The following is a 12,821-nucleotide window of genomic DNA, read 5'->3' on the forward strand; positions in this document are numbered from 1 at the left end:
TTCTCTTTTCATTGTCAGAAAGCATTCAAGAGTGATAATGCCTTTTTGATTTATCTGAAATATATTATGTTTCTTAGATATCTGATGCCTTTGAGACACAGTAAGTCAGAGGATAGCAGAAGAAAAACTGCCCAAGTAAAAAGGAGCATTTGTAGACCTTTGATGGATTTCAGTTAAACAAATATTTTATATACATAATATTACCCTCCATTTACATTTTCCATTGACTCTAATTAAAGTTGCCTGTCTTCCTGATCTACGCAAATTCTATGAGTTCTGAAAAGATCAGGCATGTTTCCTCATGATGTAAATCTACCTCATGACATAAAGCTCTCCTGACTTTACAAAATAAATAAATAAATCTTGAAATAGTCAAGGCTCCATACTACCAGAGCTGCTATCAGATTAAGATAGGGCACTAAAATACCAGCCAATTACATGCGCCAGAATGTACTCTATCAGATAAATCCTCACCATTATTGTGTTCCTTTCCTATTGAATATAAACATATTAGTTGTAATTTGACACAGTGTATGTCAAGAAAGGGAGGTTTGATGTTAGAATGCCACTTGAAGAGCAAATAGCCTGTAACGTTCAGTTAGCTTGCTTTTGTTAGGATGAATAACACATTTATAAAGATGTATATATTGAAATGTGAAACAGGGAAATGTAAAACCAAAGTCCTGACTTGTCTGAATATACTGTGACATTTCTGCCTGTATAAGTATGTGAACCCCTATGCTGGCCAAATTCCAACATGGGTAATTAAGTACTACATAATTAAAAACTTTCCCGTGTAGTTTCAATTGGCTAATATATTCTTCTTCACTTCTTGTTCTACAGTGCTATGTAATGTTGCTGGGCACTGCGAAACAGTTGCCACATCTCAACTCAAAGTTGGCTCATTTCAGTAGTAAGAAAAAAGATTCCTACAGTATAAAGCTTGGACTAGATTCAGTGCATAGGTGCCAGTGGCAGAATGGGCCCCTGGTGGAGGGAAGCCTGCTCTCATGATGAGTCACAACTTTGCAACATACCTTCACCCCTGGGGAAACTTAGAGCTGACCTCATAGCTCAGAAAATGGGACAGGCTGCCCATAGCAATCATGTGGGTGAATTAAATCTATAATCTATCCTCTAAATCTATAAAGTGTTTTAAGCGCCCTTGTAAACAAAGAACCAATGACCCAATATCTTATTCCAGTGCACAGCCTGGACACCTGGCTCGTGGCTGGAGATCAATAGTGGTACCACTTCGTAGTCATTTCTGTGGTCTAGGTGACAGTAGAATTTACTCTGGCCTTGTATGTGCATGGAAAAGGCTGGTGGAGCTGCAGAGTTGCAGCATCAACAACCTTCCATTCCTCTTCCTGGCCTTGTCAATGTCCCATCCCTAGCTCTCGCCCCGCCATTCTAGAAGGCGAGTGGTGCAAAAAGATCCGTGATCTGCAGTGCACAAAGTTCATCCCACCCACAGCAAAAGGGAAAAACTGTGTGTGATTTGCATTTAATGATTTATTATTATTAACAAATAATAACTAATAATAGTAATGAAAGTTATCAATAGAAGCAGAAGAAGCCAAGAAATAGAATTCCTGGCAGAACTGTTTCCAGATGAACACTATTATTTTAGTTGTTTTTGTCTTACACGTCTATCTACATTTCAAGTACAGTAATTTGCACACTACATCAACTAACCTACTCAGTTCACAAAGACCATGGAAAAAGTATGCTGTTGATGGTAGAAAAGGGGGGAAGGAGAACACAAAATAAAGATTATAATGTAATAAGGAAAAATATTTTGCAGATTGGCACTATGTTATGCTTCCGCAAACAACAACTGTGACTTCTACTCTGATTGTCACTTCTATTGAAATGCAAGTCGGTGCCTTTTTATTGTGCCTTTATATATTCTTCTACTGCTAAGAATGGTCCACTATATAATTTCAAACTTAATAATTCTATTAAGGTAGTTACAGTACATTGAAATATCATTATTGAAATATAAGTGCCCTTGGAAATAGTGTTGTTAAGGTTTATTAGCATTCCTACTATAAACCTCGTTTTGCAGAGCTTTCTAATAGCTGCAAAACAGAAACAGCTCTGTATTCAAACATCTGCATGTCTATCTTCTGGAGTCCATTTAAGCAATTTAAAAAAATAACATCAATTTGGCTTATTTACATTACAGAAAAACACAAAATTAGAAGTCTTCTAGTTGAAGCTAAACTTCTGTGCATGTATAACTCAAAAGTGCCTTTGTTTTCTGAATTTCAGTTGAGCCACTGAATATTCACTAATAGGGTTTAGATACTATGGGCTAAATTATGGATTGTAGTGCCATTGGAGCAATACAATGGGAGCTGTAGCATTTGAATGTCGGTAGCAGCTGTCTTTCTTCCCATTTAAGGCATCATAAGTCTTATTCTGATGTCACACCAATTTTAAACTAGTGTCATTCCCTTGATTTCAGTGGAGTTACTCTTGATTTATTGTACACCACTGAAAATGGTATTGAAGTCACATTCAATACTTTCAGGGGCACTGGGGGAAGCTTGTTGATGTCACATCTGCTACACATGTACAAGAAGTTTATTGTATACTCTTCTTAGTGCTGCCCTCCTGTTATAGTTAGTGAATTGGTGAGAGGGAGTTGATCCTGGATACATGTCCAATACTTCCCCACATTCCTCCCCTCCTCATTGAGCTATGTTTTATTTCATACGGTATGGATCTGTCAGAGTTACATTCAGATCATCCATCTTGATATGGAATCTGCAATTAGCAAATAATTTACATATAATTTAAAGATAGAAAAAATAGACTCCTAACTCTTCCAGTCTTTGAAAGAATGCTAAAGATCTATGTTTATTATTTTATTATACTTTCTATTGATTGCCCTCATCCCTGTGACTGGCAGTAAGCAGTGTGCAGTACAGGTCAGAAGAATTAATAAAGCTGCATGTAAAATGTGGGGATCCTGGTGGGGAGCAGGATGAATGATCTAGTGATGGTGCTAAAAATGCTTTGCTTTTTTTTCTTTCCATTTAACAATAAATAATAGAAAGAAGTGCCTATACCATGTTCTAGGGACCTTTTGAAAATATATTTATGACACAATACAATATACAGATTTATCACCCTATAAAGCAAAATAATCAGGGAATCAAATGACCTTAAAATATACAATCCACCCCAAATGCCTCTCTTCCTAAAACCTTGACTAAGTAAATAAGCCCTGAAGGCCAAATGGTCCAAGTTGCTTTGCACTAAGAGGGGAGCATGTTTAAAAGTTGAGGATTCTTCATGGAGGCCACCCTGCTGAAAGTTTTGTTACACTGAGAGGGCTTCAGCTTGAATACTTCCATTTATCACAGCTGTAGCACACTGGTGCATTTTGAAGCTGCTGCAGAATTTCCAGTTTGCTGCTTCATCTAAGAGACCCCGGTATGGAATTTATGTTGAGTTTACCACAGAGAAAAGAGGCCTTTCTGATGGCAATGTACCTAATGCAATGCTAGCAAAAATGGTCACGCTTGATTTACTGCTATGCTCACTTATATGGACACTGCATGTATAAGACAATTCACCCTCACAACAGACATGGGGACAACAGTGGATATGTGTGGGTGAACCTACAATATCAGCACTGGCCAATAAAACTTGATCAGAGGAAGAAGGAATAGAAGCATCATTCATTCATTCATTCATTCATTCATTCATTCAAATTATTATTTATTATTTGCATTACCTAAACAATCTAGCATGTTCTCAAACTACACCAATTAACAGGCATCAAGCTTCTTTTTTTCTTTCCCCTTTCATTCGTTGCCCAAAAGCCAACAATTAAAAATCATATATGACCACAATAACCACTTGCGTATACTCAGAAAATTCTTTAAGCACAATCATTTGAGATTGTTTTTTGTTGTTTTTGTGTTTTTTCATGTTTGGAAATGAAAAACAATGAAGGCCCTGAAATTTCATGGAAAAGTAAACGGTAAAGGTCACTATGGTCAACACTGAAGGCAATGATAATTTTGCTTTTGATTTCAATGAAAACATATTATCTCATAATAAAATGGAGACAAAACATTTCAGTACTTTCCTACAGTTCCCTATTGTGTATTTTAATGCTGGTCAGAAAAAAATTGACAGAACCATTTTCTATCAGAAAATCTCCTGTTGACTTCACGGGGCAAAGGATTCACCACTGATGCTCAGTTCCCATTTATATTCTCCTGTATTTCAGACATGCACCGAATATCATGTAACATTTAAAATATTAACTGATAAAATTAGCAAATGTATTTACCTACATTTTTGGAATATTTTTTCTGTTTCAGGCTTCTTTACCTAAAACTTTGCTGTGTACTGTACTTTCTATGTTTTATATATTCATATAGCAACTGGCACAAGGGGGCCATAGCATGAATTGAGCCTTTAGGTTCTATTGTAACACAAATGATAAATAATAAAACTAGTTTTATGGAATCTAGTTTTATGGAATATTCCTTGACTTTAGCAAAGCTTTTGATACGGTCTCCCACAGTATTCTTGCTGCCAAGTTAAAGAAGTATGGGCTGGATGAATGGACTGTAAGGTGGATAGAAAGCTGGCTAGATCGTCGGGCTCAACGGGTAGTGATCAATGGCTCCATGTCTAGTTGGCAGCCAGTTTCAAGCGGAGTGCCCCAAGGGTCGGTCCTGGGGCCGGTTTTGTTTAATATCTTTATTAATGATCTGGAGGATGGAGTGGACTGCACTCTCAGCAAGTTTGCCGATGACACTAAACTAGGAGGCGTGGTAGATACACTAGAGGGTAGGGATCGGATACAGAGGGACCTAGACAAATTAGAGGATTGGGCCAAAAGAAACCTGATGAGGTTCAACAAGGACAAGTGCAGAGTCCTGCACTTAGGACGGAAGAATCCCATGCACAGCTACAGACTAGGGACCGAATGGCTCGGTAGCAGTTCTGCAGAAAAGGACCTAGGGGTCACAGTGGACGAGAAGCTGGATATGAGTCAACAGTGTGCTCTTGTTGCCAAGAAGGCTAACGGCATTTTGGGCTGTATAAGTAGGGGCATTGCCAGCAGATCGAGGGACGTGATCGTTCCCCTTTATTCGACATTGGTGAGGCCTCATCTGGAGTACTGTGTCCAGTTTTGGGCCCCACACTACAAGAAGGATGTGGAAAAATTGGAAAGAGTCCAGCGGAGGGCAACAAAAATGATTAGGGGTCTGGAGCGCATGACTTATGAGGAGAGGCTGAGGGAACTGGGATTGTTTAGTCTCCAGAAGAGAAGAATGAGGGGGGATTTGATAGCAGCCTTCAACTACCTGAAGGGGGGTTCCAAAGAGGATGGAACTCGGCTGTTCTCAATGGTGGCAGATGACAGAACAAGGAGCAATGGTCTCAAGTTGCAGTGGGGGAGGTCTAGGTTGGATATTAGGAAACACTATTTCACTAGGAGGGTGGTGAAGCACTGGAATGCGTTACCTAGGGAGGTGGTGGAGTCTCCTTCCTTGGAGGTTTTTAAGGCCCGGCTTGACAAAGCCCTGGCTGGGATGATTTAGTTGGGAATTGGTCCTGCTTTGAGCAGGGGGTTGGACTAGATGACCTCCTGAGGTCCCTTCCAACCCTGATATTCTATGATTCTATGATCTCTCTCTCTAATGCCTCTCTATTCCATGTGGAACAGAGTGCCTTCACTACTGTCTTCTATCTTTGCCAGTCTCATTGCTGCAGTCTTAGCTTCTTCCCGTGTCATTTTGATATCTTTCAATTCTTATTCTATTGTGCATTTCCAGTTTACCCTTTGTCTACCTCATCATCTCTTGCCCTGGGGATTCCAGTCCAAGGTCCTGTCTTGCTATGTTATTCTGGTCTTTCCTTTATGTATTTCCTAAGCATCTCCATTTTCATTCCATAATTTCCTGTCCTATCAGTCTCTGTTTCATCCTTCTCCTCCAGAGTTCTTTGTGATTTTTTCTGGCCATCTGACACTGAGGATTTATCTAACACAGCTGTTTATGAAAAATTGGAGTTTAGATAGTAAGGCCCCAGTAAGTCTCCAAGTTTCAGAATCGTATAGTAAAACTGACTTTATGATGGTGTAAAATATTCAGAGTTTAGTTCAGAGAGCATGGAGTTTTATGGCATATAAATCAATTTCTGTTAATGCAGAAACATGCAGCAATGCTAAACATATTATCACATGTATAGAATGAAAGCAGGACCATGATAACAGATTAGTTTTATGCCTGTTTCTGCTGATCCAATATTTGGGAGAAAAAAAATAATTAATGGAACCATTCTTTTCCTGATACAAGGTTTGTCATGACAATGTGTTATATCAATAAGAATATATATTGCATTGATTGTCCATAATACTGTAACTCATTTTTGTGATAAAGTTTGGAAAGTGAACTGAAAAAGGAACCCAATTAAATTATTGTTATAAGAGTGTTTTAATTATGATAGGATTTTTACATAGTCCTAAATGTCTACGCTTATTTTTCTAAATTAAGAAACTGTGCAATATCGATCTAGTATTCATACAAAGGTAACATTATAGGCCTGATTCTCCTTTCAGTTACTCCAGAATAAAAGAAATATAACTTAACCAAAGACAGTGGAATAACACTGGTGTAACAATCAGTCCTATTGTTTCAGAAGCTACCTATTTATATGCAATGAATCTAGCCAAGTGCTCTTATATTACATCTTTTGTTGTTGATTATGTTCTTTTTAGTTATGATGCAACTGGCACGTAACAGAAATAATTCCCAAATCTCAGCCCACTTGAAGGACTTCATTTTTATAATTTGCTAAGGTTAGCATCTTGTGCTAGTGTAATTTTTGTATCAATTTCAGTGTAAAACAATTCGTGTGACTCAGACTCAGTTTATAGCTGTGACGGTTTTAGAATACATCTAGGTGTTTGTTTTATGTTTTGTTTTTGTCTGTTTTAATGCTGGTGTGTGTGTCGGTGAAGACCTTAGTGAGGGAAAACCTACGAAGAGTTTTGAATTTAGTTCTGAAAGGTATTAGTTTTGTCATTCTTATTTCTTGTGGGAGTGAAGAAATAGGTCCAACCTCTCTCAAAGTTCTGTTTCACTCATTTTCTTGTCTCCTTCTGTGGGTTGACAGCTTCATTGTTTCTGTGGAATGTATCTGTCTTTGGAGATCATGATCACAGTGGCAGAGAAAATGGAGATTGTTGAAAATCAAAATCAAAATTATCAGTCAGAATTTCCAGAGCCAACATGGAAAGTATGTTTTTGTTATATTCAATATATACAATTATGCTAAACTGGATAATAAATCTTTTCAGTGTAAGCTAACTTTGCGAGTTAACAGTGTAACTTAACAGTGTAAGTTCGCTTTGCGAACAGGGAGCTTCGCAAGGGAGTTCTCCAGGTGAAGGAGGAGCTAATACAGCATCTGTGGGGTAAGTGACTGTCTGTAGTGTGTGTTTGTTTGTGTTTGGGGGTTACTTGCTGTGTGCTGAGCTTGTGTTTGTTTGTTTGGTTGTTTGAGGGACCGTGTGCTCTGGCTGGCAGTTGGAGGCAGGTTTGAAAGCTCGAAGCCTCTGGTAATTGGCTGAGCCTTAATCAGTGGGCGGGGCATTCACTCAGGCCAGGGCTTTATAAAGCCGCGCACAAGCGACCAGGGAGCTTTGCGACCAGGGGCTGCTAACAGGGAGTTTCGCAAGGGAGTTTAGAAGGGGAGTGGGAAGGGAGTGCGAGTCCCTCGCCAGCGGTAACCCCATCCCCGTGGCCCCCCCCTAAAACCTATAAACCAAACCACATTCCAAAACTCCCTTCTGTAAACCACCCTTTCACTAACTAGGATACAATGCAGGCAGAAGCCCAGCAGCAGAGTGGGGGCTATCCAGTTTATTGCACCGACTGTTGCATGTATGATTACCTGCCCTGTGGGCGAGTGGCGTATGTGTGCAGTCGGTGCAAGGAGCTCCTGGCCCTCAGAGACCATGTACGGACTTTGGAGGCCAGGGTGGCGGAACTGGAGGAGCTGAGAGAGGCAGAGAGGTATGTTGATGAGGCTTTCCGGGACACTGTAGAATTGTCCCACCTCCGCTTAGACAGCACCTGTGCTGTTAAGGAGGAAGAAGGGCCCAGGGAAGTACAGCAGTCAATGGGAGCAGAGGGAAACTTTCCCGTAGTTGGGACCCTCCTTCCAGATGGTTCTGGGGTTGCCTCTCGCACTGAGGTTGCCTCTCCGGGGGAGGGAACTCCAGTTTCTAGGAAAAGGCAGGTGTTAGTAATGGGAGATTCGATTATTAGAAATGTAGATAGCTGGGTCTGTGATGACCGGGAGAACCGTATGGTGACTTGCCTGCCTGGTGCGAAGGTTGCGGATCTCTCGAGGCATCTAGATAGACTTATGTGTAGTGCTGGGGAGGAGCCGGTGGTCGTGGTACATGTAGGTACCAATGACATAGGGAAGGGTAGGAGAGATGTCCTGGAAGCCAAATTTAGGCTGCTAGGGAAGAGACTGAAATCCAGGACCTCTATGGTGGCATTTTCAGAAATGCTCCCAGTTCCACGCGCAGGGCCAGGTAGGCAGGCAGAGCTTCAGAGTCTCAATGCGTGGATGAGACGATGGTGTAGAGAGGAGGGGTTCACGTTCATTAGGAACTGGGGAAACTTCTGGGATGGGAGGAGCCTATACAGGAGAGATGGGCTCCACCTAAACCAAAGTGGAACCAGACTGCTGGCACTAAACATTAAAAAGGTTGTAGAGCAGTTTTTAAACTAGGAGATGGGGGAAAGCCGACTGCTGCAGAGGAGCGTGTGGATCGGACACAGACTTCTCTTAGGGGAGAGTCTGATGATAGAGAATCTCCAGGTTATAGTCAGGAGCAGAGGACTGAAAAGTATAATGTAAGGGCCGGATCAGATGATAAACAGCCACATAAAAAAGAATCTGGCACATCAGAAAAAGGCAGGCTAATAAACAGGGACAAGTTTTTAAAGTGCTTGTACACAAATGCCAGAAGTCTAAATAATAAGATGGGTGAACTAGAGTGCCTTGTGATAAAGGAGGATATAGATATAATAGGCATCACAGAAACCTGGTGGACTGAGAGCAATCAATGGGACACAATCATTCCGGGGTACAAAATATATCGGAAGGACAGAACAGGCCGTGCAGGGGGAGGAGTGGCACTATATGTTAAAGAAAGTGTAGATTCAAATGAAGTAAAAATCTTAAGCGAATCCACAGGTTCCATAGAGTCTCTATGGATAGAAATTTCATGCTCTAGTAAAAATATAACATTAGGGATCTATTATCGACCACCTGACCAGGACAGTAATAGTGATGATGAAATGCTAAGGGAAATTAGAGAGGCTATCAAAATTAAGAACCCAATAATAGTGGGGGATTTCAATTATCCCCATATTGACTGGGAACATTTCACTTCAGGACGAAATGCAGAGATAAAATTTCTCGATACTTTAAATGACTGCTTCATGGAGCAGCTGGTACGGGAACCCACAAGGGGAGAGGCGACTCTAGATTTAATCCTGAGTGGAGCGCAGGAGCTGGTCCAAGAGGTAACTATAGCGGGACCGCTTGGAAATAGTGACCATAATACAATAGCATTCAACATCCCTGTGGTGGGAAGAACACCTCAACTGCCCAACACTGTGGCCTTTAATTTCAAAAGGGGGAACTATACAAAAATGAGGGGGTTAGTTAGACAAAAGTTAAAAGGTTCAGTGACTAAAGTGAAATCCCTGCAAGTTGCGTGGGCCCTTTTTAAAGACACCATAATAGAGGCTCAACTTCAATGTATACCCCAAATTAAGAAAAACAGTAAAAGAACTAAAAAAGAGCCACCGTGGCTTAACAACCATGTAAAAGAAGCAGTGAGAGATAAAAAGACTTCCTTTAAAAAGTGGAAGTCAAATCCTAGTGAGGCAAATAGAAAGGAGCACAAACACTGCCAACTTAAGTGCAAGAGTGTAATAAGAAAAGCCAAAGAGGAGTTTGAAGAACGGCTAGCCAAAAACTCCAAAGGTAATAACAAAATGTTTTTTAAGTACATCAGAAGCAGGAAGCCTGCTAAACAACCAGTGGGGCCCCTTGACGATGAAAATACAAAAGGAGCGCTTAAAGATGATAAAGTCATTGCAGAGAAACTAAATGGATTCTTTGCTTCAGTCTTCACGGCTGAGGATATTAGGGAGATTCCCAAACCTGAGCTGGCTTTTGTAGGTGACAAATCTGAGGAACTGTCACAGATTGAAGTATCACTAGAGGAGGTTTTGGAATTAATTGATAAACTCAACATTAACAAGTCACCGGGACCAGATGGCATTCACCCAAGAGTTCTGAAAGAACTCAAATGTGAAGTTGCGGAACTATTAACTAAGGTTTGTAACCTGTCCTTTAAATCGGCTTCGGTACCCAATGACTGGAAGTTAGCTAATGTAACGCCAATATTTAAAAAGGGCTCTAGGGGTGATCCCGGCAATTACAGACCGGTAAGTCTAACGTCGGTACCGGGCAAATTAGTTGAAACAATAGTAAAGAACAAAATTGTCAGACACATAGAAAAACATAAACTCTTGAGCAATAGTCAACATGGTTTCTGTAAAGGGAAATCGTGTCTTACTAATCTATTAGAGTTCTTTGAAGGGGTCAACAAACATGTGGACAAGGGGGATCCGGTGGACATAGTGTACTTAGATTTCCAGAAAGCCTTTGACAAGGTCCCTCACCAAAGGCTCTTACGTAAATTAAGCTGTCATGGGATAAAAGGGAAGGTCCTTTCATGGATTGAGAACTGGTTAAAGGACAGGGAACAAAGGGTAGGAATTAATGGTAAATTCTCAGAATGGAGAGGGGTAACTAGTGGTGTTCCCCAAGGGTCAGTCCTAGGACCTATCCTATTCAATTTATTCATAAATGATCTGGAGAAAGGGGTAAACAGTGAGATGGCAAAGTTTGCAGATGATACTAAACTACTCAAGATAGTTAAGACCAAAGCAGATTGTGAAGAACTTCAAAAAGATCTCACAAAACTAAGTGATTGGGAAACAAAATGGCAAATGAAATTTAATGTGGATAAATGTAAAGTAATGCACATTGGAAAAAATAACCCCAACTATACATACAACATGATGGGGGCTAATTTAGCTACAACGAGTCAGGAAAAAGATCTTGGCGTCATCGTGGATAGTTCTCTAAAGATGTCCACGCAGTGTGCAGAGGCGGTCAAAAAAGCAAACAGGATGTTAGGATTCATTAAAAAGGGGATAGAGAATAAGACTGAGAATATATTATTGCCCTTATATAAATCCATGGTTCGCCCACATCTCGAATACTGTGTACAGATGTGGTCTCCTCACCTCAAAAAAGATATTCTAGCACTAGAAAAGGTTCAGAAAAGAGCAACTAAAATGATTAAGGGTTTAGAGAGGGTCCCATATGAGGAAAGATTAAAGAGGCTAGGACTCTTCAGTTTGGAAAAGAGAAGACTAAGGGGGGACATGATAGAGGTATATAAAATCATGAGTGATGTTGAGAAAGTGGATAAGGAAAAGTTATTTACTTATTCCCATAATACAAGAACTAGGGGTCACCAAAAGAAATTAATAGGCAGCAGGTTTAAAACAAATAAAAGGAAGTTCTTCTTCACGCAGCGCACAGTCAACTTGTGGAACTCCTTACCTGAGGAGGTTGTGAAGGCTAGGACTATAACAATGTTTAAAAGGGGACTGGATAAATTCATGGTGGCTAAGTCCATTAATGGCTATTAGCCAGGATGGGTAAGAATGGTGTCCCTAGCCTCTGTTTGTCAGAGGATGGAGATGGATGTCAGGAGAGAGATCACTTGATCATTGCCTGTTAGGTTTCACTCCCTCTGGGGCACCTGGCATTGGCCACTGTCGGTAGACAGATACTGGGCTAGATGGACCTTTGGTCTGACCCAGTACGGCCTTTCTTATGTTCTTATGTAACTTAATATTGAGCAGTTCTGTTAGTGCCATCTGAATAACATATGCCTTACTTTTAAAACTCCAAATGAGAAATCTCTGCATTTTGCTCTTTGATTAACGTATTAGTCCATTGCTCAAATGGTTACATAAATGAGAATACATCAAGAAGTCAAATAGTAATGAGAATAGTTACGAAAATATATTGCCCTTTGAAGTCCATCCAACCTAAGCAGCTATACCAGCAGTGCTGATATTGCATTGTTATAGTGGTATAGAAAATAATATTGCCACTGAGCCTGTCTCTATAAAAACCTTGCACTACACAAGCAGAATGTCAAAATTTCCATTCACATTTTTAAAACTACAGCTACATTTTCTGTTCATACTGTAATTACTTAGATGAAAATTAGTATCATAAAGCTCCACATTTATCATTTCATGGTCTTCTTCACATTTTTGATCCAGCATTTATGAGCTTGCATTCAGCCAGGAGTTTATTATTATCCATTTATAAGCAGCCAACAAAATAGTAAATTATGTATTTGAAAGCCCTGCTGGCTGACATTTTTAAAGTTCACTGGACTTTTTTTTTTTTTTTTTTTTTTTTTTTTGTACATAGTAGAAATTTGCTGCAAGCACTCTAGGTCTGAAATCTGATTCCCATTGAGATGTCATTGAGCAGTAAGTGCAATGAGTTTTCATTAATATTTCATTGCCTAAATGTTTCATATTTTGACAATGGCATCTTGTAGTCATTTGTCCTACATCTAAAGAGCAACTTGTAATCAGATAGGTGTATTAGACTTGATTGTCTGTTACTGTCTATTTGTAACACAGAGAATA

The sequence above is a fragment of the Emys orbicularis genome, chromosome 9 (genome assembly GCF_028017835.1).
Source record: "Emys orbicularis isolate rEmyOrb1 chromosome 9, rEmyOrb1.hap1, whole genome shotgun sequence".
Lineage (NCBI taxonomy): Eukaryota > Metazoa > Chordata > Testudines > Emydidae > Emys > Emys orbicularis.